This window comes from Juglans regia, chromosome 4, assembly GCF_001411555.2.
Source record: "Juglans regia cultivar Chandler chromosome 4, Walnut 2.0, whole genome shotgun sequence".
In the NCBI taxonomy this organism is placed as follows: Eukaryota; Viridiplantae; Streptophyta; class Magnoliopsida; order Fagales; family Juglandaceae; genus Juglans; species Juglans regia.
Window position 1 is genome coordinate 11,045,156 of NC_049904.1, and position 27,997 is coordinate 11,073,152.

The window sequence follows — 27,997 nt, forward strand, 5'->3', positions numbered from 1 at the left end:
ATTCGATTCATTTGCTTTTTACTTATAAAAAAAAGGTTCATCATCAACAATGGTATTGTCATTGGCATTGAAGAAGATCATCCTTATCACGTTGCTATTGGGATATTCGACACTAACTGGAAGAATGCCAAGGTTGTTACCGGTGAGGATGATGAAGATGTCCCTGCAAACAACGAGAAGTCACTACAAAAGGCAGTTTCTAATTATCCTATGAATGTAGCCATCGAAACAAGGGGTAGGGACTTCTAGCCTTATGAGTTGGGTGTATTCACGGGGAAATGTGGAACGACAATGGACCATGGAGTTACTGCTATTGAGTGTGCTCGTGTGGCCTGGGAGTTGTTTGATGAAATGTCAGAAGAGACTTTTGCTAATTACTTCAACAAGTATGGTGTGGTGTTAGTGGGCCTTTCTGGTATGCAAGTGGAGCTGCCATCCAGATAAGTTCTCCCCCCTTGAGTGCATTTTCCGTTGGCCGAGCTGCATCATTCAAGATGTTTGAGACAGTCGAGAGGAAGCCAGAGATAAGTTCTTTTGACACAAGTGGAAAAGTATTGGATGATCTTCGGGGGGAGATTGAATTGAGGGATGTTTATTCCAGCTATCCAAGCCAACCTCATGAGAAAATATTCAATGGATTTTCTCTTTACGTCCCTTGTGGCTCGACTGCAGCTTTAGTTGGAGAAAGTGGAAGTGGGAAGTCAACAGTGATCAGTCTTGTAGAGAGATTCTACGATCCACAAGCTGGTGAAGTTTGTATAGATGACATTGACCTCAAAGAGTTTCAGCTCAAGTGGATTAAAGGGAAAATTGGTCTTGTTAGCCAGGATCCTGTGTTGTTTGCCTCCAGCATTAAAGATAACATTGCATATGGAAAAGATGGTGCAAGTATTGAAGAGATAAGAGTTGCAGCTGAACTTGCAAATGCTGCTAAATTAATTGATAAATTGCCACAGGGACTAAACACCACTGTTGGTGACCACAGAACACAGATGTCTGGTGGACAGAAGTAGAGGATTGCCATTGCAAGAGCAATTTTGAAAGACCCACGAATTCTACTTCTGAACGAAGCTACAAGTGCACTTTATGCAGAATCAGAGAAAATAGTGCAAGAGGCATCGAATAGGATCATGGTTAATTGAACAACTGTCATTGTCGCTCATCGTTTAAGCATAGTGAGGAATGCTGACAGTCATTCATTCACAGAGGAAAGATGGTTGAAAAAGGCTCGCACTCAGAACTACTCAATGATCTAGATGGAGCAAACTCTCAGCTTATACGTTTGCAAGAAGGAAAAAAGAAGTCATAGCATACATTAGGTGATCAAAACAGGCCTGAAATTACTGCAGAATCTTTTAGGAATTCAAGTTTTCGTCAGAAGAGTCAAAGAGCATCTCCTATGATCCATAAGTCAGGGATCATCTGGAGTGGGAAATAGCAGCCATCACTCGTTCTAATCTACATTTGGAGTGCTTGCAGGACTTGATGTAATTGATACTGTAGCATTAGTGTAAGAGTTCTATTTGAACTCTATGTCTCACTCACCCATATCTAATAGAGTTTTAAATAGTTGTTAGAGTTATAATGAGATTTAAACTCCTAAGAGATAAGATTAACTCTTATCTCTAATTATAGTCTGACTGAAAGACTTAGATTTTATGATGGCCATAAATCTATAAATAGGACTGAGGGGTTAAAGGGTTCTCACCTACAACATTAGAGTGCCTCTAGCCATCGGGAGACACTAGTGAGGCCAAGTTGCTAGGGTGATCCTTCTCTCATAGCCAGATTCATTTCTTCATCAAACAGATGGAGAAAGGTACGTCTTTTACTATTATTGTTTATTATTGTGGATCATACAAAATCAAAGATCCATTTATTAATGTTCATGTTAAAATATCTAACATGTGGTATCAGAGCTTGGTTGATAGATTTTTTATGATCTCGATAAAATATACAGTGAATATGTGTTTTCGTATATTGTGATTTTATCATATTGCGAAAAAATAAAAATATTAGTTTTACGATCTGGAAGAGAAATTTTATGATGATGTTCTCAACATTGATTCTGTGTTATATGCAATTACGATGCACTAATAACCATTAATGTATTTCGGTTTTGGTGTGCCATAATTTGTATATGCCTTTGTTGAGTGTATTTCATCTATTGTATACGTTGTTGCGTTTGAGGAATTGCACAAAACCAACTGTTGTGTTGTGTCAATGGAGGAAGAAGGTTGAGGAACTGCTGTGTGTGGGTTGAGTACCGTGTGTGGTGGCTAGTGCTACCGTGTCGACGGCTCAACGCATAAGGCGGCGTAAAGGGGAGGCACAAGGGGCTGTAAAGCCCGAATGGGTGCCGTCCCTGCCTGAGTAAAGTCCCGCCGATTAAGGAAGAACGACGCTACGAGGAGGCTGAGAACCTCCTCGTCGGCATCTCTGTAACGGCGGCAGAGGGCTCTCAAGCCCATTGCCAGCGGTGGTTTTGTGGAGAGATTCAGTAAAAAAAAAAAAAAAAAAAAAAACGATGGAAACCGTGACTTGGATGTCGGCGGCAGGAGGTGGACGGAGACCCTTGCCGAGCTCTTCCTCGCCGGCGACGTCCACCATTGCGGGATGAGGCTGCCTGCTGTATGGTGCTGCGGCGCTGGAAGGCTGGAAGAAGAAGAACCCGTAGGGTTTCTTCTTAATGTGATGCGGGTCTGGGCCGTGGGCCTTGGCCCAGCCCGAGAGTTTTTTATTTTTATTTTTTTGGTTTTTCTGTTTGTAAAGGGCCTGGGCTGTGGGCCTTGGCCCAGCCCGAGAGAAAGGCCCATCTCGAAAAAGAATAAAAAGAAAAGAAAAAAAAAACAGAATCGAATTGGGCCCTGTACAGTAGGCCCGAATTCTGGCCTACTGTGTTAACCAGCCTCAACATTGAACCGGGTTTCGGCCCAGGTTACTGTACCGGTCCAGTCCAGACCCGGACCGGCCAGATTATTATTATTATTTTTTTTTATATTATTTGTTAGAAAAAAAATCTGGAATTTATTTTCTGTTATATATACATGTTATTATTGTCAAAGACATGTATTATTTTTTATTAACATGTTATTGTTGGTATAAAATTGAATTTTATACATGTTATTTTTGTTAAGGACATGTATTAAATTTATTAACATGTTATTATTATATACATGTATTAATTAGATTTTATGCATATTATTAAATACGTGTATGAATTGTTTATTTTGGCTATTATTATGTCATGCATATTTTATCCAATATAGGGCAAATGATTTACTTCAAAAATTAAGAAAATATTGGTTGCCCAAAGGTACAAGATTTTCTTAATTTTTATGATAAATTATTAAACCCATAGTAAGGTGGATATGATGGAGTGAACAATTTGTGTGTCAAGATCTACTCCCAAAGGAGGGTCTTGATGACACTTATAGTTCATCCATCAAAAGTAAAGATTGGAGGGAACACTTTGTATATCAGAGTTTACTCCCAAAGGAGAATTCTGATGATATAACTAGTTCATCCACAAAATTTAATACTGGTGAGAACACTTTGTGTATTAAGATCTACTCTCAAAGGAGGATTTTGATGATACTATTAGTTTATTCATAATTGTTTAAATTCTGATTATTATTTATAAGTGTCTAACTCAAAGCATTATGTGATAAAATTTTCTTGCAGTAAGCGTATCTACATCACTACACTCACAAACTTCATCTGTTCCTGTTTTGACTGGCTCTAATTTTTCTGAATGGGTTGAGTGAGTTAGGTTCACCTTGGGAGTCCTTGACTTGGACTCATCACTTACGAGTCCAAAACCACCACCCATCACTGAGAATAGTGACAGAGATCAGAGAGAGTCATATAAACAATGTGAGAGATTAAATAGGCTGAGTTTGATGTTCATGAAAATGACCATAGCTGAAAATATAAAAAATTCACTTCCTAGTGCTGAGGAAGCCCAAATTTTTTTGAAAAATGCTGAGGAGAGGTTTAGGTCCGCAGATAAATCTTTAGCAGGAACACTTATGGCTAGACTTACCACCATGAAATATGATGGTGCTAAAGGAATGCAAGAGCATATCCTTGAAATGACCAATATTGCCGCTAGATTACAAACCCTTGGAATGAAAGTTGAGGAGTCCTTCATTGTTCAGTTTATTCTGAACTCATTGCCACCTCAGTATGGTCCATTCCAGATGCATTATAATTCTATTAAAGACAAATGGAATATGAATGAGTTAGCAAGTATGGTAGTTCAGAAAGAAGCGAGACTGAAACAACAAGGTCATTACTCTGTTAATTTTGTGACCAAAGAAGCCGGAAAGAAAAAGCACCAGTATGGCAAGATGAAACGAATTGGACCACCGAAAGGAAAGCAGCCTGAGAAAGTTAATCAGGTTCGACATAACAGTAGCAAATGCTACTTTTGTGGGAAGTATGGACACATGAAAGCTGAGTGTCTGAAACGTAAGGCTTGGTTTGAAAAGAAAGGTAAGTCACTTGCCTTTGTATGTTTTGAATCAAATCTTGTAAATGTTCTCACTAACTCTTGGTGGTTAGATTCAGGTGCTAATGTTCATGTTTCTATAACCATGCAGGGATACCTTACAAGCCAAACACCAAGCCCCAATGAACGATTTATCTTTATGGGAAACGATAATAAGGTTGAAGTTTTAGCCATAGGAACTTTTCGTTTAATTTTGAGTACCGGTCAATATTTAGACCTTCATAACACAATATATGTACCTTCTGTGAGGCGTAATTTGATTTCCTTATCCAGACTAGATACTGATGGTTATTCTTTTTCGTTCCATAATGGTAGTTTCAATTTGTTTCGAAATGATTTATCTATTGGTTCTGGGTTTCTTTCCGATGGTCTTTATCGACTTTGCCTCGATAATACATTTATTAAAAATACCTATACTCAGTACCATGAAACATGTATTGGAACTAAAAGAAACATTATGAATGAAAATTCTTATGACTTGTGGTATAAAAGATTGGGGCATATCTCCAAAGAACGGTTACAAAGATTAGTAAACGAAGGGATACTTCCGCATCTTGATTTTACTAATCTTGAAGTGTGTGTGAATTGTATTAAAGGAAAGCAAACCAAACATACTAAGAAATGTGCCACAAGAAGTAAAGGGCTTCTTGAAATAATTCACACTGATATATGTGGACTATTCTCCACTGAATGTTTTGGTGGAGAAAAATATTTTATCACCTTTATTGATAATTTTTCACGGTTTGGATATATCTACCTACTACATGAGAAATCTCAAGCTGTTTCAATACTTGAGGTATTTTTCATGGAGGTGGAAAGGCAGTTAGATAAAAAAGTGAAAATCATCAGGTCGGATCGAGGTGGAGAATATTATGGAAAGTATGATGAATCGGGCCGTAACCCTGGCCCATTCGCCAAACTTCTTGAACAGCGTGGCATTTTTGCACAATATACGATGCCTAGGACGCCACAGCAGAACGGTGTTGCTGAAAGGCGTAATCGGACCTTATTGGATATGGTCAGAAGTATGGTAAGCAATACTACCTTACCCAAATCACTGTGGGGTGAAGCTATTAAGACGACAATGTATATCTTAAACCGAGTTCCTAGTAAGTCAGTTCCAAAAACTCCTTTCGAGTTATGGACTGGTAGGACACCAAGTTTAAGGCACATGCATGTTTGGGGTTGCCCAGCTGAAGTAAGACTTTACAATCCACATTGAAGGAAATTGGATCCTAGAATTGTAAGCGGGTACTTTATTGGGTACCCAGAGAGATCCAAAGGGTATAGGTTTTACTGTCCTAATCACAGTCCGAGAATAGTGGAAACAGGGAATGCCAAATTCATTGAATTTGGTGATATCAGTGGGAGAATTGAACCTAGAGATGTGATAATTGAGGAAGTATGGATAGATGTCCTTATACCTACATCCTCAGAAAGGATAATAGTTCCTCTAATTGATCATCACGATGATACATTGGAACATGTAAATGATTATCCATCTCAGAATGATAATATCACTGATGAACCAAGTTCGGAGTCACCAGAACAGTTGTCTTACGCAAGTCTCAGAGAGATCGAAGACCTGCTATTTCAATAGACTATGTGGTGTATCTCCAGGAATCTGAATTTGACATTGGGACAAATAAAGATCCACTAACATTTTCACAAGCTATACAGGGAAATGATTCTAGTAAATGGATCGATGCCATGAAAGAAGAATTGAAATCCATGGATCAAAATCAAGTCTGGGATCTCGTTGAATTGCCTGAAGGGAGTAAAAGAGTCGGGTGTAAATGGGTCTTTAAGACCAAACGCGACTCAAAAGGCAATATTGAACGATATAAGGCCAGACTTGTTGCCAAGGGTTTCACTCAAAAAGAAGGCATTGATTACAAAGAGATATTTTCTCCAGTATCTAAAAAGGACTCTTTCAGGATCATTATGGCATTGGTGGCTCATTATGATTTAGAGTTACACCAGATGGATGTGAAAACGGCATTTTTAAATAGAAGTTTGGATGAAGAGGTCTACATGGAGCAGCTAGAAGGCTACTCAGAAAAGGGCAAAGATCACCTAGTATGTAAGCTTAAGAAATCAATATACGGGCTTAAGCAAGCTTCCCGACAATGGTACTTAAAGTTCAATGATACCATTACTGCCTTTGGATTTAAAGAAAACATTGTTGATCGATGTATATACCTAAAGGTTAGTGGAAGTAAGTTCATAATTTTGATTTTGTATGTTGATGATATCTTGTTAGCTAGCAGTGATCTTGGCTTACTTTATTAAACCAAGGTTTTCTTTTTAAGAACTTTGGAATGAAAGATATGGGTGAGGCATATTTTGTGATCGGAATCGAAATTTTTCGAGATAAAAAACAAGGACTGTTGGGATTGTCTCAGAAAAGTTACATAGAAAGAGTTCTTGAGAGATTTGGCATGAAAAGTTGTTCATCACTGGACACTCCAATATCAAAAGGTGATAAGTTTAGCCTATCTCAATGTCCTAAAAATGAGTGGGAGCGCAAAGAGATGGCAAAAATCCCCTATGCATCAGTCGTGGGGAACTTGATATATGCACAGATTTGCACGAGGCCAGATATTAGTTTTGCAGTTGGCATGCTTGGGCGCTACCAAAGTAACCCAGGGATGTCTCATTGGAAAGCATAAAAAAGGGTATTGTGATATTTGCAAGGAACTAATGATTACCAGCTTACCTTCAGAAGAACTGACATTTTGGAGGTAACTGGATACTCAGACTCTGATTTTGCTGGTTGCTCTGATAGCAGGAAATCCACTTCAGGTTATGTTTTCCTGCTGGCTGGTGGAGCGATCTCATGGAGAAGTATGAAGCAAACAATCACTGGTTCATCTACAATGGAGGCTGAGTTTGTGGCATGCTTTAAGGCCACAGTACATGGTTTATGGCTAAGGAACTTTATTTCAGGGCTTGGAGTTATCAACTCTATAGCCAGGCCGCTGAGAATTTATTGTGATAATTCCTCTGTAGTATTTTTTTCCAAGAACGATAGGTATTCTAAAGGTGCCAAGCACATGGAGCTCAAATACCTAAGCGTTAAGGAGGAAGTACAGAAACAAACAGTGTCCATAGAACATGTTAGTACTATGCTTATGATAGCAGACCCATTAACAAAGGGTCTAGTAGCAAAGCTATTTAAGGAACATGTTGATAGAATGGGTCTTATGATATGAACATGTTAATGAGCTTGTAAATGTTTTGAATTGTATTTTGACACTCAATGATATCTATTATGGTTATTTTGTTTCTATTTTCTTGTCTTTTCACTTTATATGTACATTAAATGATGTGGATGAATGATGAAAAGATAATGTCAACAATAGACATGAATTGGAACCCAAGGCATTATAGCATTAGCCTTAATTGTCCCAATCAAAGATCATGTACATGGAAGGGAATTTGTTGATTATATAATAGAGGACCGCCATGACTCGCATTAGTATCTAGTTTGACATTGATATTACGAAACTCATGAAATGTAAATTAAGCTATGAAAAATTTCAGGAAATGAATTTGCGCAGTATGGTTAATTTCCTGTAATAAACTCATGAACGGAAAATATCATTTATGGGCGTATGGGCCAAGTGGGAGAATGTAAGAGTTCTATTTGAACTCTATGTCCCACTCACCCATATCTGATAGAGTTTTAAATAGTTGTTAGAGTTATAATGAGATTTAAACTCCTAAGAGATAAAATTAACTCTTATCTCTAATTATAGTCTGACTGAAAGACTTAGATTTCATGATGGCCAGAAATCTATAAATAGGATTGAGGGGTTAAAGGGTTCTCACCTACAACATTAGAGTGCCTCTAGCCATCGGGAGACACTAGTGAGGCCAAGTTGTTAGGGTGATCCTTCTTTTATAGCCAGATTCATTTCTTCATCAAACAGATAGAGAAAGGTACGTCTTTTACTATTATTGTTTATTATTGTGGATCATACAAAATCAAAGATCCATTTATTAATGTTTATGTTAAAATATCTAACAATTAGAACTAGATAATGGTTTAGTAGCAGGAAAGCAATCTCAGAAGGTTCCGATTCGCTGCCTTGCCTATCTCAATAAGCCAGAGATTCCAGTCCTTCTAATCGGAACTGTAGCTGCAACCATTAATGGAGTAGTACATCCAATATTTGGTTTGGTATTGTCCAGATAATCAAAATATTCTTTGAACCACCTCACGAACTAAGAAAGGATTCGAAGTTTTGGGCAATAATGTCTATAGTCCTTGGCTTTGGTAGCATTTCTGGCATCTCCAGCAGAAAATTTTGGTGACAATTACACTCAACCACAACCTTCGTTTTATAATCAACAAGGGAATCGGGACATCACCGAGGTCCTTGTGAAATGGGTTGGTCTTTCGGTAGAAGAAAGTAGTTGGGTAGGTATGAGGACAAGTTCTTTAAGGGGAGGAGATTTTTAGGAACCTGATGCAAAACAGTGTCGTGGAGCTTGCTGAGAAAACAGTGCCGTCTAATGATGAGAAGAATGAAGTGTTGCATTGCTAGCTAGTAAAGCCATGCCTTTTTATTTAAGCTCTTCGTTTGTTGTCTGTCATTTTATTACTGTTACTTTTCCAGTCATTTTATCAGTCTTTATTTCTGTTATGTGTTATGCTGGACGAGCTGAAGAGGGTATATGGGAGCCGAAAGGGAAATGGAAGGGTTATCTGGAACATTATTGCAGAAACCATTTTCAGTTCTCTTGGAGGAATTGGGGACCTCGAATACCCCAAAGCGTAGCCATTTGCATTTTCATTTCTCCTGTAGCTTATTTTCACATTTCAGCAAACACCTTCCGTGCACTCTGTTAATCATCCCAAGCATCATCATTTCCATTATATACCAGCCCATTTACAACACATAGAAGGAATCACAAGGCTCGTTACAAGAAATAACATGATTCATAACAAATCCAAACAGAGCTAACTCAGATAACGGAATCAAGCTTCAAATCCAAACCAGAAAAAAGACAAAAAGAAAAAGAGCTTTCAAAAGAAATGCAGTGCTGGTGTGGGAACAAAGAAAGAGAGTTGGAGGACATGAGGCCGCGAAAGGTCAAAAACTGAATCTTCAGGTGGTCCTTGAGCAGGGCTGAGTTCGCAGATCCAAGAGATGAAGTCATGGCTGTTGAGTTCGAAAAGTAGTACTAGGGCTTGTGTGTGAGGGAATGAACGAAGAGTAAGGAGAAGAAGCACAGAGAAAGAAATGGTTGAGAACTTGTGAGAGAGAGAGAGAGAGAGCATGGGGGAGAGGGAGACGCTTGCTCTCTATGCAAACGTGAGTGTCTGATTGATCATTGAACTTTAATCTGCACTTATTCCAGACTGAAATAGAATTCGGCCGAAATGGACCAGAACGGTATGCAACGGCCGAAATTTGCTCCGAAACGGAACAACCTATTACACTGTATCAGTTACTGTTTCGGTATGGAAAATTCCGGCTATTTCGGCTAGAACGGAATGAAATTAAAAACCTTGAATTCTAAATTCTGTAGGTCTGGGAGTGAAAAAAGGTAATGTGGATCAAGAATAAATTTATTTAAAAAGCTTGCTTATAGACACACCAAATATTCTACTAATGTGGAGGGTGTCCCATCAACTTACGTAAAAAGAAACCAGTATTTCAACATTTTATACGATTATAATACATCTCACAGTAAGTAGTATTATACGTTGGTAGTATCATACGCTGGATTTGTAAATAAAATAACTTTTAGATATCAGTGGTGATCCATATTCCAAACTATTTGATGGATATGATCAAGACAAATCACATCCACAAGATGCTATTACTGATGATGATATTAGGCATCTCTTCAAAGTGTTACACAGTGAGAGGACAACTAGTTAATGAATTTTATGCCTAGAAAGAAGTCTTGAAGTTGGATATTGATTTACCTAACCTATAGAAAAGTTAGACATTCAAGAACTATTAGGCTCTAACAATACAAAGTGCTCAGCTGCTTTCTGGTTGCTGCTACTATAGAATTTGGATGTAACCTCCTTCGGTTTCTTGCTATAAACGGTTACGAACTTACGATTTACTCATTTTGGGTCTAAAATGGATGTATTCATTGTGATTCTTTAACTATTGTGACACTCTTCCGCTTGAAATTTGACGAAGATTGAAATGCAGAGACATGTGATTCAAGATTACATACCTCTCGTACATGATAGTTAATATGCAATGCATCTAACATGTTTATAACAATATGAATATATTGCAGTGGAAAATAAATAATGTCTTGAACAATAAAGTTGGTACCAAATTAAAACTTCTATTGTATCCCAAAATGTTAAGTTAAGACATCTTTACAAAAGTAGGTTCCCAACATTTGACCCTTATTCCTCAAAACTTTATCATATTGTCGCCAAACTACATAGTTAGGACATCATCCAATGCCCTGCTAGGATCGCATGAACTTTGGAGATTGATGTTAAAAAATCTCCAAGAATTGGTAAATTACGTCAAAACGGTTCTTGAAGGTGAAATAATTTCTTCCACTACGGACGACAAAAAGTGTTTACGCTCAAGGTCAAGGTCAAGGTCAAGAGTCAAGAAAATCAAGGAGGCAATGCAATAATTGGTACAATCTACTTGAGATGAAGTTAGCAAGACTCCAACACTCAAGATGGGCTTCAGAGAAGAAGATCTAATTTTGATCCACTTGATACAAGCTATGGAAGACATGAGCTAGAGTTATTATTTGGACCTTGTTTAATTTATTAAAAGGGTTTATTTTATTAGTTATAGGAATTAGTCTAGAATAATGGGGCTTGAGGATGTTTAACCCACATATGTTTTATGTTTATGAACTAGGGTTTCAAGAGAAGTTTTTAGGATAGTTTAGGGATTGTTTTAATTTGTAGCTAGAGTTTCTTTTGGGAAGGCGATGTATTTCACCCAAGGGTATTTTGGAAAATAATTTTATGTTAACTTAGGGTTTTTGGGGGATTGAGATATGTAAGTTACTGTAATCGAGTACTGTAGCCGCGACACTATTCACTCAGGGATATTTTTGGAAGATGGATATTTATTTTGGCTAAGGTTTTAATTAGGTTTTGGTTTAAATACTCTTTATAGTCTCATTTCATTAGTTTATGAAATTTGATGAATTTATTCATTGTGAGTTAAGTTTATCTCCTATTGTTCTTGAATGAATTTTTGAACTTATCAAAGGCAAATCACAACCTTTGTGGCGTTCTTCCTTCTAATTTAGGTTCTTGAGAAGGGTTATTCAACGGGACTAGATTTTCATATAATCTAGGTTCTTGAAATGAGTTTCTCAACGGGTCTAAATTTTCAATTGACTTGATTTTAGTTTTCTTGGATGAGTTTTCAAATTGATTGTGGGTTTAAGGAATTCCATTCTCACAGGTTCATATCATTTGGTATTCAGAGCAAGATTTCCAGTCGGGTCTGATTCTATCTTTTAATTCTTGCATCTTTAAATTTAATTCTAGGGCTTCATTGTTCTAGGGTTGCAAAAAAAAGAAAAAAAAAAACAAAAAGTAGGCTGCCGAAATTCTTAGGATTTTTGGTTTGGCTGAAATTTGCATCACCTAGGATTTCAAGATTCTAGAGTTTCTTGCATCTCCAAGTTTGTCAATTGCTTGGAGTGCCGTTCCATTGATTCTCTTCTACATCATTATCGATTCTTGTGTGTTTGAATTCAATTGCTTGATTTTCACAATTGAATATTGTTGTTTGTGATTGAATTAGAGAAAAGAAAAGAAAAGAAAAGAAAAGAAAGGAAAATAAAAGAATAGAAAAAAAAGGAAAGAAAAGAAAGGAAAAGAAAAAAAAAAGAAAAGAAAAGAAAATTTGAAGAAAAGAAGAAGAAGAAGAAAAGAAAATGTAGCATATTCAAAAGTTGCTACATAGTTACAAAAAAGAGAAAGAGATTGTTTTAATTTGCAGTTAGAGTTTCTTTTGGGAAGGCCATGTATTTCGCCTAAGAGTATTTTGGGAAATGATTTTATGTTAACTTAGGGTTTTTGGAGGATTGAGATATGTAAGTTACTGTAGTCGAGTACTGTAGCCGCGATACTATTCACTCAGGGGTATTTTTGGAAGATGGAGATTTATTTTGACTAGAGTTTTAATTAAGTTTTGGTTTAAATACTCTTTGTAGCCTCATTTCATTAGTTTATGAGATTTGATGAATTTATTCATTGTGAGTTAAGTTTATCTCCTATTATTCTTGAATGAACTTTTGAACTTATCAAAGGCAATTCACAACCTTTGTGGCGTTCTTCCTTATTAGTTAGGTTATTGAGACAGGTTATTCAACGGGTCTAAATTTTCATATAATCTAGTTTCTTGAAACGAGTTCCTCAACGGGTCTAAATTTTCCATTGGTTTGATTTTGGCTTTCTTGGGTGAGTTTTCAAATTTATTGTGGGTTCAAAGGATTCCATTCCCATGGATTCATATCAGTTTCGATATAAAAGTCAGCTAACTTAAAATAGGCCTCCACTGTATATTGGTCCTTAATCATATTGAGGTAGTCTTCCATCTTACTTTTAGTCTTTTAAACCTGCTACAACTTCTATCATTCTGGGAGAATGGTAATGGAAACTACCATAGTGAGATTTCGAGAAATCCGTACAAGTTATACAAAAAACATACATAAAGATAACATAAACATGCAAGGTAAACATGAACATGGATGCATGAGCATGAGCGTGCAATTTTGTGAACTATATTTTTCACTCATTCAGACTTCTTTTTAAAAAACACAACAATTTATAGGCACATAAAAACAGTGTAATAATTCATTTCCATACTTATTCATAGACTCTTATCTTATACACACTTATGGATACCTCATGGCCACCCCACAACCATGTGCACCTGCTAGTTACCGCATCACATCACAGGCTTTTCGACCAGTTGTGAGTACGTCATAACTAAGGCACTAGGCAGATTGAAAAGCCTTCACCATTAGCCCACTAATGCTCTTGGCAGATTGACCCGCCTCATCAAAAGAATAAATACAACAGATAGTATCGCCTTCTCCATACTTATCACATTTTGCACCCATTAGCATTAGGCGCTGTGATACCCCCAACCTCCACTTGGGATGGAATGGAGACTTGAAGTTTTGGGACATGCAACACAATGTCACATACCCCTGTACATGACAATTAATATGCAATGCAATCCTAATATGCAATTAGCAGTATGCAATAATTACAACGGAAATAAAAGATGTAAGTATAAAATACACTAGAATAACTAAAAACATCCCAATTTCATTTATAATCAATAAGTTCAAAATACCAATGCAGTATAGACTTAGTATAACTAAGAATTAAAGTCAAATCATTCTCTTCATGCGATCTAAAGCATGAAGGACTTGGGCTATAAATATCCGGATTAAATACAGTCTCTTCTCAAGGTCTGGCTCGTCCTCAATTAGTTGGATCCAACGCTCCATCTAGCTCAATTTTCTCAAGACCTATCACAACTTCTACCATTCCAAATGGAATGATAGTGGTCCCACAAGGGGTGAAATTTACTTGCAATCTCAGTAAGTTAAACAACCAACATGCACAAAGAAAAATTAAGCATGAAGAATGATAAATATGTAATACATGAAATACAGGAAGAAAATCAGTATGCATGTCTCCATCCAGATTCCTCAACATTTCAAAAAAAATGGAGACACAGGTTTTCCTTCAATAAACATTTTTGCCATCATTTTTGAAAACATAACTTCATTATCAATTTCATCATTGACCTTCATCATTATCAGCCATTCGTAATTATAACGTGTGGTAATGTCATAGTTCCCACATGCACTCTAAGTACCTGCCGGTGACCGTAGTACAACTCACGTTGAAACTACGTTGTCTATAGACTCATTCTCAATGCATTGGTAATATAACGTAACATCATAAAATTCATAATATGTACACCCACCAGTGTTAGGTGTCATAACATGTTGATTTCGCTCTAGTGTTCTTTAAAAAGAACCTATTCGAAGCCTGTTGACTATTCTTCGTCAACCCATGGGTTACCACTCCATTATTAAACACTCTAGAGTGGACAGAAGAGTTCCACTAGGATAATTCCCCATCCTGGCCTTTGGGGCCGTGACAAAAATAATTTTTATGCTATGCTTGAAAAATGTATTTCATGACATGTGCATATGTAGCAAGTTTTTATGTGAAAATGACATTTATATGCAATATGGTAAAAATGGTAAAAATCTCACATATCATGTAAGTATGCACCCAATACATCATATAAAATGATATTTTATGCTCAAAATGATAATTGAAATATGAATGAAAAATTTATCAATAATTCATAAATAATCTATCAAGATGTAAGTTAGAGCCAACTTACAAACTTTCAGAGAAATTTGAAAATAACGTCGTAGCTGCGTAAATCATGTGTATACTAAGTTAGGGTTAATATTCTATGGCTGAGGTTCAAAATGAAAGGTTTCAAAAATTGGATATTTACAAAAATACCCCTAACTTTCAAAAATTGCCATTTAGGCCCTAGATTTTCACTAATTGCAAATGAACTCCAAATTTAACCAAATTTTACAAACTTCATATTTTTGGAATTCTAAAACCATATATGCCCTTGGATTTTTAAAAATCAAAGTGAAACATGCCCAAACAGTCCTAACCCATGGCATGCATCCTAGTTGATGCCTAAGTGTATTCTTAACTATTGATCCCTATGAATGCATGCATATGTGATTTTCTTTAATCACAAATGGTTACTAAGATCTTTAATGACATAATGAAGGCTAATTCTTAGATAATCAAGTTCATTCTAGCACTTAATCATGGCTAAGAAATCCTTAATTACCAATATGTTCAAAACCGATACATGCTTGATAATCAAAACAAGATAGATTCAAAACCTACCATGACATGCTTCTAACCACAATTTAAACCTTCTATAATCATGCTAAGACAATGATAAATTATATGAAATCATGCTTAAGACATACCATAGCTAAGTTCCAACTTAAAATCATTTAATCATTCAAACCATCTCTTAATTGACCCGGTTTTGAACTAAGCACGATAATCTTCTCAAAACTCAACCAAGATTTGGGCTTGATAATTTACAAAACCGATTGATGCAAGGTTTGGGCTTGATATGTCATTTTTCCTAATGACATGTAGGGAGGTTTATCTAGGATATTAGTGAGGTCTAATTATGAGGTAATGAAGCATTAATTCAAGAAAATTTGAATTAAAAGGTTTAAGAAAAGATTACACACAATTAAGCTTCAAAGCATGGCTTAAATTTCACTAACCTCAAGTATGATGGTTAGCCAATTTTCAAAACTTAATTTGGGTACATAGGGTATGATGTGGGCTGAAGGAAGCCAATGGTATGGTGTATTGGGCTTTTGGTCTTGAATGGTGAAATAAACTCAAACATGATTTTGGGTCTTGTGGGCTTTAAAAGGGCCAAGTGTGTGGGTTCATGGCTTATGGGCTCTTGGGTTTGAATAAGAGGGGCCTCATTTCCAGATTGTTAGGGTTGAAAAGAAACCTCAAGATCCATTAAGATGAGCTTGAAAATGTTGGACTTGGCCTAATTGGGCCATGGGTCCATTCTACACCTAGTTTGGCCCAAAGGCCTTCCTTATACTTGGGCCAAAACTAGTCTTGATTTCCTAAGGCTTTGGTTCAAGTCTTCTTGGGCTAGGCCTATGAATGCTCTAAGGTCTTAAAAAGCCTTACTAAGATCACTATTGGGTTTGCCTCTCAAATCCTTAACTTAATGACAATAAGTACAAAGATTAAGGCTCACCTCACTATTAACCTTAATATAAGTAACTAACCCAAGATTAAATGCCTAATCTAAAATACTTAAGGATTAATCAAGCGGGGTGTTACAGGAGCTACGACTTGGCTTCGGAGACCTTTTGATTCCTTTCAAAGGCCGTTGATTGTACTTTGTCAACCTGAGGTCACAACTCGATTTTTACTCATTCCAAAGTAGACAGGAGAGTTTCACTAGAATATTTTATGGTCCAGGCATTGGGTTGTGTCAAGAATCTTCTAGATGCAAAAGCTTAACATGCGAACATGTGACATATTCATATGATCTTAGCATGGCAGGTGAATGGCATACAACATGGCACATATTCAATGGTTGTAACATATGGACAATTTGAAATAATTAGAACATATCATTTGAACATACTCACAATGATCATAGCACATATCATGAACGTGAAACTTTATTATCAAACAACATAGCATAGCACGGTTGAAATACAAATCATGTGAATCCTTCAATATTTCAAACAACAAATCATAGATGCAATGTTTACACAATAAACATGAACATATTATCAAAGATTAAGTTAGAGACTAACTTACAAAACTCCCGATTTAAAATAATAATGTTGATGAACAAGCAAGCTGAAACATATTTGTTCTAAACGTTAGAACTTGATTTGAAAGTGTGACGACCTGAATTTGTTCCAAAACCTCACTTGTTATTTTATTTATTTGATCTTAGCTTAGTTAGATTTTGGCCCAATATCTAAACAAGACAAGCACATGTTAGGGCCATGAAAATCAATTGGATCTGGTAGCCCAATAGAGGCCCAAAGGGGGCTAAGTGGCATTCGGCTACTAAGAAAACTAAGGGTTTTGAAAACCCTAATTAGGGTTTGGACTAAGAGGGGAGCTACCCTTGGAGGGAAAAAGAGCCTTTGGCTTCCCTAGAACCCCATCATTTTGAATCTAGGGAAGAAGCACTCCGGTAAGCACAATGTTATCACTTGGCAAGCATGCATGAAGGCTTCTAGAAGAAGCCAAACTTGATGAGAGAGGAAGCTAGGGTTCGGCACACCTAGGGCACATGCCCATCTCACCTACCCACATGCCACATGGCTCACATGCAAACCTACATCTAAGATACATTGAACCTGGACGTGAAAGTGGGAGAAGGGAGAGAGAGAAAAGGGGGTTTCAGAACCCTAAGAGTCACATGCCCACCCATGCAATTTTGGTGAGTTCCTAGAAGATATGCAATGATGAGGAATGAGAAGAGGCATATAGGGAAGCTTCGAAATCTGGAGCACAAGTCTCAAAGGAGATCTTAGGATTTTGGCCAAAGGATCCACATGCCTAGCCACCGAAGGCAACCGCCACTTTGCCACTTGTCACACATGTATGAGTCTCTAGAAGGGTGTAATCATGAGGAAGAGGAAGAGGTGCATGGGGAAGGGACACACACATTCTTCAAGATTCTAGAAGAATCTTTGTGTGAAGAAGGTAAGAGAGAGGGTTGGTGTAATGACCCAAGCTTGCCTAAGCATGACCCATAGAATTTATTCTTAGTTGCCATAGCATTTTAAGAGCTTTAGTTATTTTTGGAAGGCTTTAGAGTCTTTGAATTGGCAACTTGAGCCCATGAGGGGAGTAGTGCCAGAATGCCTTGTGATTTTCGGCCTTATTTAGAAACCCAAGCCCAATGGCTTTGGGTCCATGGCCCAAACCCTTGTCACTAGTGCCATGTGCCATGCATGTGTTGCACTATGAGTCTGGACTTGGTAGTGGGCTAAGGGGGAGAGAGAAGCGTAGGGAAACACCAAGAGGTGGCTTGCACGCCTACCCTAGAGGATTTTCCACTTGTCAACATGCTAGAAACCTTCTAGAAGAATCAAGAGGCAAAAGGAACCTAGGAAGACTAAAGGATTTTCGGCCAACCCATTTCCCACACACCTAGACCATTGTTTTGGCCTTATTTCGAGTTCCAAGATAGATTTTCTTGGAAAGAGAAGCCTAGGGAAGAGGAAGGAAGTTTTTCTAGAAAAGATGCATGGGAAACCGAAGGAGGCACATGGGATTGCGGATTTTTCAGACGTTTGCCAAGTGTCAAGCATGCATTAAGCTTCTAGAAGACTAGATGAAGGGACTCTTGTATCAAAGGACAAATATGCCCCTAGAATTTTGGCTACCACATTCCCAATGCACCTCTTCACTTGCCACTTGTCACTTAAGTTACCTTTAGACCAATGGCACATGAGGAATCATCTAGGGAAGTAACACAAGGAGATGAAGCATCAACTTGGGAAGTGGAAGAGAGATTGGACCGCTAGGGCATGGCAAACGCCTATGCGATGTGTCACTCATGCAAAATTTATCTCTTGGGAAAAGGAAGAGACTTGGAGTTGTTTTACCTTTTTGCCCTAATGTACAATGCACTTAGTTGACAATTGGAAGGGGTATAAATGGAATAGAAGGATTCGGCTAAGGGAAGGACCCGCATGCCACCCATAAGCCTTTTACCTTCCTAATGCAATCCAAAAGTGGGGAACACCAAGTGTCATTTTTGGCTAAAGAGAAGAGGGAAGAGGGAAAGGCCACTTGTCTTACATGCAATGGGCTGCAAGCAATCAATGAGGGATTGAGGAAAGTTCTATAAAAAGGGAAGAGAGTCACACGCCCAAGACTTTCTTCTTGGTCATTTTTGAGTTTTGCCTGTGTTGTCATCTTCTCCACATTCTTCTCACACCTTCACTTGAAGATTCTCATACTTTCTCACACTTTCTTTCCAACCAAACAAGGAGGATTCCTTTTCAAGAGAAGATTTCACCACCATAAAGAAAAGGCAACGTAGGGATTGCTTTTCTCTAGTCTTACACACACAAGTCATCTTCTCAACTCAAAATAAGGTTCAAATCTCATAAGGGTTTCGAGAATGGTGAAATACACACACACTTCTACCCATTTTTATGGAAAAAGGTTTAAGGATTTTCAAGGAACCCTTGAAGCTGAATGGTGGGGGATGTATACCCTCCATGTTTTCGATCACCACATGTGTATTTATCTTATTTCAAGTTTTGTTTTACAACATGAGTGAAATGAATGGGTTTTTGACCTAAAAACTCTAAAGGCCGAATGGTTCAAGATCAAGAGATGCCCTAGAAACCCTCGTACACTCAAGAACAAGAAATAGGATTTTTTAGACACTTTCTAATAAAGCACATTTGGATTTACAACTTGCTAGTATTTCCTTAAGAAGATTTTGGTATGTATACACTCAACTTACTCTTGGTTAATACTTTCATATATTTGTGTAAATCCTTTCATCAATATGTTTTTTGCTATCTCTTATTTGTTTGTTTGTTTGTTTGTTTGAATATGCTTATGTGATCTTGAAATATGAATATTACATGAATTGTATGATTTGGTTTAAGATGAAAATGGCAAGAATGTTCTTAGCATGTTTCGGTTCTAAGGAAAACATTGTGGTTGATTTGTGATACTTGATGATTCAGCTATACTATGTCTTAGAAGTTTAGGATCTTGGCCAAATACCATGATTTTATGTTTCATTTCGTTATGCTATGATTTCTAAGCAAATATGTTTGAAGAAGAAGCATGTTCAAGTGATGATTCTTCATGTTTTTACACCTACATGTTTCGGCCAAGGCCCTTTCTCATGGTTCCATGTATGTGTTTTGATACATCATGTGATTTGTGTTATCATACAATGAATTGAACATGTTATGCTTGGTTATTTCATGCACGACATTTCATGTGTCATATGTCAAGTGTAAGTACGTATGTCTTAAGTCTCATGTCACATGCATTTGGGGAAAAGTGTTTTCAAAGAAAAGAGTTTATAAGTTTTATCAAAACCCCAAGTGCTAGGGCAGAGGAATGTCTTAGTGGAACTCTTCTGTCCACTCTGGAGTGCTTAAGAATAGAGTGGTAACCCCTGCGTCGACAAAGTACTATCGACAAGCCTCGAATTGATTCTTTTCAAAGAATGCTAGAGCGAGGAAGCGCTTAACGCTAGTGGATGTATAAGGCATGTAACCCGACGAAGTAAGGTCGAGTTAATATGAGTCTCTATTTATGAGGTATTCATCATGGTGTACGGACCGTTGATGATGCGGTAACTAGCAGGAACACACGTGGTGCAAAGGTGAATCATGTTGTGTCCACCCTCTGAACAAGGATAAGAGCTCATAAGTTAAGAATCACTTGATGCAAATCTTGTGATATGTTCTAATAAGGCAAGTTTTTATTAAGATCACGTGAATAAGAAAGTTAAGAAGTTTTTCTGAAAAGCTAAGTCTTCGTTATAAGTCTTTTGAAAATGGTCAAGTCATATGTCAAGTACATGTCTATGCATGCATTTCATGATATCCCTCTTGTATGCTTATGCTAACTCTTGAATGTTGTGTGATTACTTGTTGAGATTTCTTGAAATCTCATTGTGGTAGTTTCCACTACCATTCTCCAACCGGGATGGTAGAAGTTGTTATAGGTACCCCGGACTCCCAAGAAACATGAACCGAGACTATTCCTTGATAGAAGAATAGTATACTGTTCAGGCTTGTCATGACTACTGAAGCATTAAAACACACAGCTAAGCTTCTCAGGGAGATCTTAACTAGTATTAGTGAGACCGAGATCGATGCTATGATCTATCAACCATCCAAGAATCCATCCAAGAATCTGAAATTTTGGTGGAACATGGACCAACTGTCTACTTATCTAGAGCGAGCCTCAAAGGCCTCTGCTGACGCAATGGCAACGGCAAAGGACTTAGGTTTGACACCGCCCGAGCCTCAGCGATCCCATGGGGTCTTCTGGTGTTTGTCTCCTGATGGGACAATAGTGATGAAGAAAACGGGAACCTAAGTTATTTTGTGAAAAAAGAAAGAACCTATGGTTTAGATCTCAAACTTTTGAGGAACAATGTTTTGAGGAGGTCTCGTGTTTTGGGAGATTTAAACTATAGTATATGCTTTTGCGATGCTATATCTTTATGATACATGTTTATGGTTTTGGACAATGTTGGGATATTTTGTTAGTACAGTGCCATGTGCTTTGCAATTGCTTATCGCATTGCTTAGAATACCCGACTTTTACTATTTTTCTGTTGCTATGTTATTGCATACTACTAGTGTACTTAGGTGCATAGCATATTATCTGTCATGTACGATGAGTGTGTAGCCCTGTGTTACATGTCTCAACGTTTCAGTCACCGTCCAAACCCAAGCGGGGGCTGAGTGTGCCACAGAGGGCTAGGGCACGAACACACACGACACTTGTCACATGACAAGCATGGACATGCTTAAATCCTAAGACTTGATTTAGAGTTTTGTTAAAAGACCCATACTCCATGAAGGGTCAATGAACCTAGACCACATGAGGATCACACCCAAGGGCATTTATGGTTTTGGTATTGGGCAAGGAGCTAGGCCATGTGTCGCTCATGCATGAAGACCTTAGGAGTTCCCGAAATTAGGGCAATGACTGGGGAAGAAAATGGGAGTTTTGGCCAAGGCAAGAAGCCTTGTGCCACTTGGTGCTCATGCATTCAAACCTTGGGATTTTCTATGTTAGGATTAATGATGAGAGAGGGGCTAGTGTGAGAAAAATGAGGGACAATAAAAGGGTCTTTTTGAGGCCGGCGCCCAACAGGGTACTCAAAAGTCATTTTTTCCATTTTCATTTTCAGATCACTCTCCTTCAATCTCTCTGTTTCTCTCTCTCTCTCTTTCTCTATCTGTCTCTCTCTCACATGACTACCTTAGGGAAAGACCAACTCCCTCACTTTCTCACCTACCAAACACACTCGCCTCATTCTCTTCAACCAAACACTCCATAATCCCATATTGTTCCCTACCATCTAAGCACATGGGTGAAAGGAAAAGCAAAGAGCCCACGCAAAGACAAAACTTGCACGGTGAGAACCACTAACTTCCATTATGAATCTTCTCACCTACATGTACATAGTCACACAAAGATTAGGATTTCTCCTCAAGATAAACACCGAACCATCACTAGAAAATATGAGTGAAAATGGCCACCATTAGAGTTCAACTAGGGCTTTCCCTTTTTTGTGAAGTTTCCACTATGAGAAATTATGATCACCATTCATGGCCACTCATGCACACACATCATGCACGTCACTAAGGCCAATCCATTGTTAGATGAGCATGAATGTCATTCTGCCTACGGCAACTCCTTGAGGCCGAACACATGAAGAGTTTCACTAGAAAAGGAAAGCGCTCTATCACTGAGAGGGATGAACCTTAAGCACGCCACACATGCACTCTAGAATGATGATTTCATTGTCTCACATGATCTAACGATTTATAAAATATGTTTAGCTTGCTTATTGTAGGTATTTCATTTGTTCAAATATATGTAAGTTAGCTTTTATCTACAATTGGATAATGTTTGTATGTATTGTGTGAACTTTGCATGTTATCAAACAATTTGGATTATGGAATTGTTGACTGTCGAATGCTTTATATGCGGTTTCTCATGTCTTTGCCATGTTTATATGTGTCGCCTATGGATATTGTGATGTTCGGCCATACCTAGTTTGCTATGATCAAAATGTCGTTGCTTAACATGCTTTGCACTGATTGTTGTTTTATGACAAGTGTATCATTTGTTCTAATATTCTCAAGCCGTAAATGTGATATGCTTAGATGAGTTGCATGAAAGTGTGTAATCCACGACCATGCATGATCAAGTCTCTCATAAAATAAAAAGAGTTTTCAAAGTAAATGTCACAGGTATTTTGGGTTGTGCATCATTTTTAAAAGAAAATGTCATTTAATGATTTGTTGTAACCCCAAATGCTAGGACGAGGGAATGTCCTAGTGGAACTCCTTTGTCCACTTTGGAGTGCATAAATTTTAGTGGTAAAAGCACAATCGTCGAACCTTGTATGGGTAATTTCTAAAGGATTCCAGAGTGAGGTAGCACCTAGTGCTAATGGGTGCCATAAGATGGATGCAGTGAAAGCAAAATGCGAATTGCCGCATAATAAGAACTCTTATGTAGTCACCACCTGTCAATGGGTCAGGAAGTGATACGATAACTTTGGCTATAAGGCTATAAGTAATGTGTCATATGAAAGAAGAAAAGCGTTTTCTCAAAAGTGAAACATGATTATTCTGTCCCCCGGTGTTCTGTTGGCCTATCGAGTCACAATAAAGACACCGACAGGGGAAACTCCTTTCACCCTCACTTATGGACATGAGGTGATGCCACCAGTGGAAATTGGAATCCCCACCTACAGAGTTTAACACTTTGAGCAAGGCTCCAATGACAGGCGGCTAGAAGAACAACTTGATTTGTTGGAAGAAGTGCGACCAAAGACAGAGGTAAGAACTGCCGCCAACAAAAGGAGGGTCAAATGATGTTTCAACAAATGAGTGTGTCAGAGAGCATTTAAAGTCAGAGACCTCGTACTCAAAGAAACAGGAATAACAATGCGAGACGAGGGAAAGCTGGGCCCCTGATGGGAAGGCCCCTATGTGGCGCCCCCAACCCCCGCTTGGACTGGACGATGACTGAAACGCTGAGACATGTAACAGAAGGTTACACAGTCCTTGTACATGATAGATAATATGTTATGCACTTAAGTACACTAGCAGTATGCAATAACATAGTAGCAAAACAATAGTAAAGGTTGGATAATCTAAGCAATGCAATAAGCAATTGCAAGCACATGGCACCATACTAATATCATATCCCAACATTGCCCAAAGCATAAACATGTATCATAAAGATATAGCATTCCAAAATCATAGAGTGTAGTTTAAATCTCCCAAAACATAAGACCTCCTCAAAACATAGTTTCACAAAATGGTGAGGTCTAAAACCATAAGTCCTATCTTCTTTTTTTTCTCACAAAATAACTTAGGTTCTCGTTCTCTTCAAGAGGGTTTGGGTTTCACACGCTTTTCCAATGTCTTATCTTTGTCCCGATTGTTACGTCGCCTGGATTTCGTAATGAACTCAAGTATTCCAGAGATCTCCCGGTCGATGGCCTCGAGTCACTCCAGGATGGAGGGCTTAGGCCGACTTGCAGCCATCTTAGGCACGATCCTCTCCAGAGGAGGAGGTACCATTCTCTTCCTCTTGGTCATGGGCATCATCTACTATACCTGTCACAACTTCTACCATTCAGGTTGGGGAATGGTAGTGAAAACTACCACAATAAGATTTCAAGAAATCTCAGCAAGTAATCACACAACATACCACAGTTAACATAAGCATACAAGAGGTATATCATGAAATGCGTGCATGAACATGTACTTGACATGTGACTTGACCATTCTCAAAAGACTTGTAACAAAATTTAAGTTTTCAGAAAAACTTCTAAACTTTTCTTATTCACGTGATCTTAATCAGAACTTGCCTTATCAGAACATATCACAAGATTTGCATTGAGTGATCCTGATCACATAAGCTCTTATTCTTGTTCAGAGGGTGGACACAACAAGGTTCCCCTTAGCACCATGTGCTCTTGCTAGTTACCGCACCATCCATGGTCCGTGCACCGTGATGAATACATCATAAACAAAGATTCATATTAAGTCGAGCTTACTTCGTCAGATTACATGCCTTATGCACCCACTAGCGTTAGGCACTTCCTCGCTCCGACATTCTTTGAAAGGAATCCATTCGAGACTCGTCGACGATGGGGTTACCACTCTATTCTTAAGTAGTCCAGAGTGGATAGAGGAGTTCCACTAGCACATTCTGCCACCCTAGCACTTGGGGCCGTGATAAAACTTTTAAACCCTTTTATTTGAAAACACCTTTTCCCCAAATGCATGTAACATGAGACATATAACATGCGTACTTACACTTGACATATGACATGTGAAATGCCGTGCATGAAATAACCAAGCATAACATGTTCATTTCATAGCATGATGACATAAACCATATGAGATATCAAAACATATACATGAACCCATGAAAAGGGCCTTGGCCGAAACATATAGATGCAAAACATGAAGATCCATCACTTAAACAAGCTTATTCTTCAAACATATTTGCTTAGAAATCACAACATAACGAAACAAATCATAAAATCATGGTGTTTGGCCAAAATCCGAAACTTCTAAGACATGGTATAGCCGAATCATCAAGTAACACAAATCAGCCACAATGTTTTCCTTAAAACTGAAACATGCATAGGACATTCTTGCCATTTTTATCTTAAAACTGAATCATAACATTCATGTAATATTCATATTCCAAGATCATATAAGTATATTCAAACCAAAAAACAATAAATAGCAAATAAAACAAACATAATAATGAAAGGATTTACACAATCATATACGAATATTAACCGAGAGTAAGTTGAGTGTACACTTACAAAAATTTGCGTAAAGAAATACTAGCAAGCTGTAAATTCGAATAAACTACATTAGAAAGAGTGTCTAAAAAAAAATCATATTTTGTGTTCTTGAGTGTGTGAGGGTTTTTCTAGGGCATCACTTGATTTTAAACCACTCAGCTTTTAGAGTTCTTAGGTCAAAAACCCCTTTATTCCATTCATGTAGTAAAACAAAACCTAAAGTAAAATAAAAATACATGTGGTGGTCAAAAACATGGAGGATGAACTCCCCCCCACTATCTAATTTCAAGGGTTTCTTAAAAACCCTACGAGTAGAAAAAGTGTGTGTCTCACCATTCTTATAGTCCTATGAGATTTGAATCTCATTTTTGGGTTGAGAAAGTGACATGTGTGTGCAAAACTAAGAGAAAACCGATCCTTACCATGTCTATCCTTGATGGTCCTGAAATCCTTTCAAGAAAGTGACATGTGTGTGCAAAACTAAGAGAAAACCGATCCTTACCATGTCTATCCTTGATGGTCCCGAAATCCTCTCTTAAAAGGAATCCTCTTCGTTTGGTTGGAAAGAAAATATGAGAAAGTGATAATCTTCAAGTGAACATGTGAGAATTGTGTGGAGAGAGTGAGAGTTCATGCAAATTCCAAAAAATGGCATGGGAAAAGCCCATAGGCATGTACTCCCTCCTTTTTATAGTAGTCTCCTCACTTCCCTCTTTGGTTGTTTCCAAAATCCTTGCAAGGATGAGAAGTGACAAGTGTTTTCTCTTTCCCTTTTCTCTTTTGCAAAAAGACTCTTAGAATCCCCACTTGGATTTGCATTGGGAAGGGACCACTTGGGGTGGCGTGTAGGGTTTCCTCTCCCTTGGCCAAAATCCCTTCTTTCCTCTTTATGCCATTCCTTTTCTTAAGCATGTGAATATGTCTTCAAGGGTACCTTTGTAAAACGTCTCATGCCTCTTCCTTTTCCCAACAAACAACCTTTGGCAAGGATGACAAGTGGCATGGGCGTGTGCCTTGCCCTAGCTGTCCATTCTCTCTTCCACTTCCCAAGTTGATGCTTCATCTTCTATTGCTCCTTCCCAAGATGACTCCTCATGTGCCATTGGTCTAAAAATAACCTAAGTGACAAGTGGAAAGTGAAGAGGTGCCTTGGAATTGTGGTAGCTGAAATCCTAGGGGCATATTTGTCCTTTGATACAAGAGTCCCTTCATCTAATCTTCTAGAAGCTTAACGCATGCTTGACACTTGGCAAATTCTAACAAAAATATGAAATCCCACGTGCCCCTTTCGGTTTCCCATGTATCTTTCCCAGAAAAAGCTCCTTCCTCTTCCCTAGGCTTCCCTTTCCAAGAAATCTACTTTGGAACTTGAAATCACACCAAACAAGGGTCTAGGCGTGTGGGAAAATGGCCTGGCTGAAAATCCTTTAGCCTTCTTGGGTCCCTTGATTCTTCTAGAAGGTTTCTAGCATGTTGACAAGTGGCAAGTCCTCTAGGGTAGGAGTGTAAGGCATCTCTTGGTGTTTCCCTACACTTCTCTCTCCCTCTTAACCCACTATCAAGTCTAGATTCATAGTGCAACATGCATGACACATGACAGTAGTACTAAGGTTTGGGCCATGGACCTAAAGCCATTGGGCCTGGGTTTCTAAATAAGGCTGAAAATTACAAGGCAATCTAGGGTCACTCCCCTCTTAGGCTCAAATCACTAAATCAAAGACTTTAAGGCCTTCCAAAATAACTATGGCTCTTAAAATGACATGGCAACCAAGAATGAATTCTATGGGCCATGTTTAGACAAACTCGAGTCATCACACCCTATGTGGTCACCGCCACCAATCAAGCTACCGCACCCCTAGAATGTCAAACACCTACAAAAATTTTATTACTAAAGCTAGCTTAATTATTGTGAATTTATGTTTTCATGCATGCACTACAAATCCTAATGGAAGAGGTGTTGTGTTTCAATGTTGAGTTTCAGGAATGTAACAGAATATCCATCAACGTAATCTCCATCAACAGAATCTCTATAAACATAATCTCCATCAACAAAGTCTTCATCGACTATTTACCTTCACACCAGAGGCTCCTCTATCCCTCCTGCGAAGACAAAAAACTTACCTTCATCATGAGCTTCAATAGGTGAGAGCGAGTCCAGTTACAGACTGCCCAAACAACGTACCTTGTCCCTCCCGCAACGGAGAGCGGGTCCAACCCAAGGCTATCCAAAAAAATTACCCCGACCTCCACTACGGCGAAGTGTGGGATCTGGGCCAGCCTAACCCAAACTTACCATTTCCTA

General features: G+C 38.2%; 1 pseudogene; it reads left to right on the forward strand.

The window, feature by feature from the left end:
- Window positions 1–291: 291 nt before the first annotated feature.
- On the forward strand, window positions 292–9,300 carry LOC108997898 (annotated as a pseudogene).
- The last annotated feature ends 18,697 nt before the right edge of the window (window positions 9,301–27,997 follow it).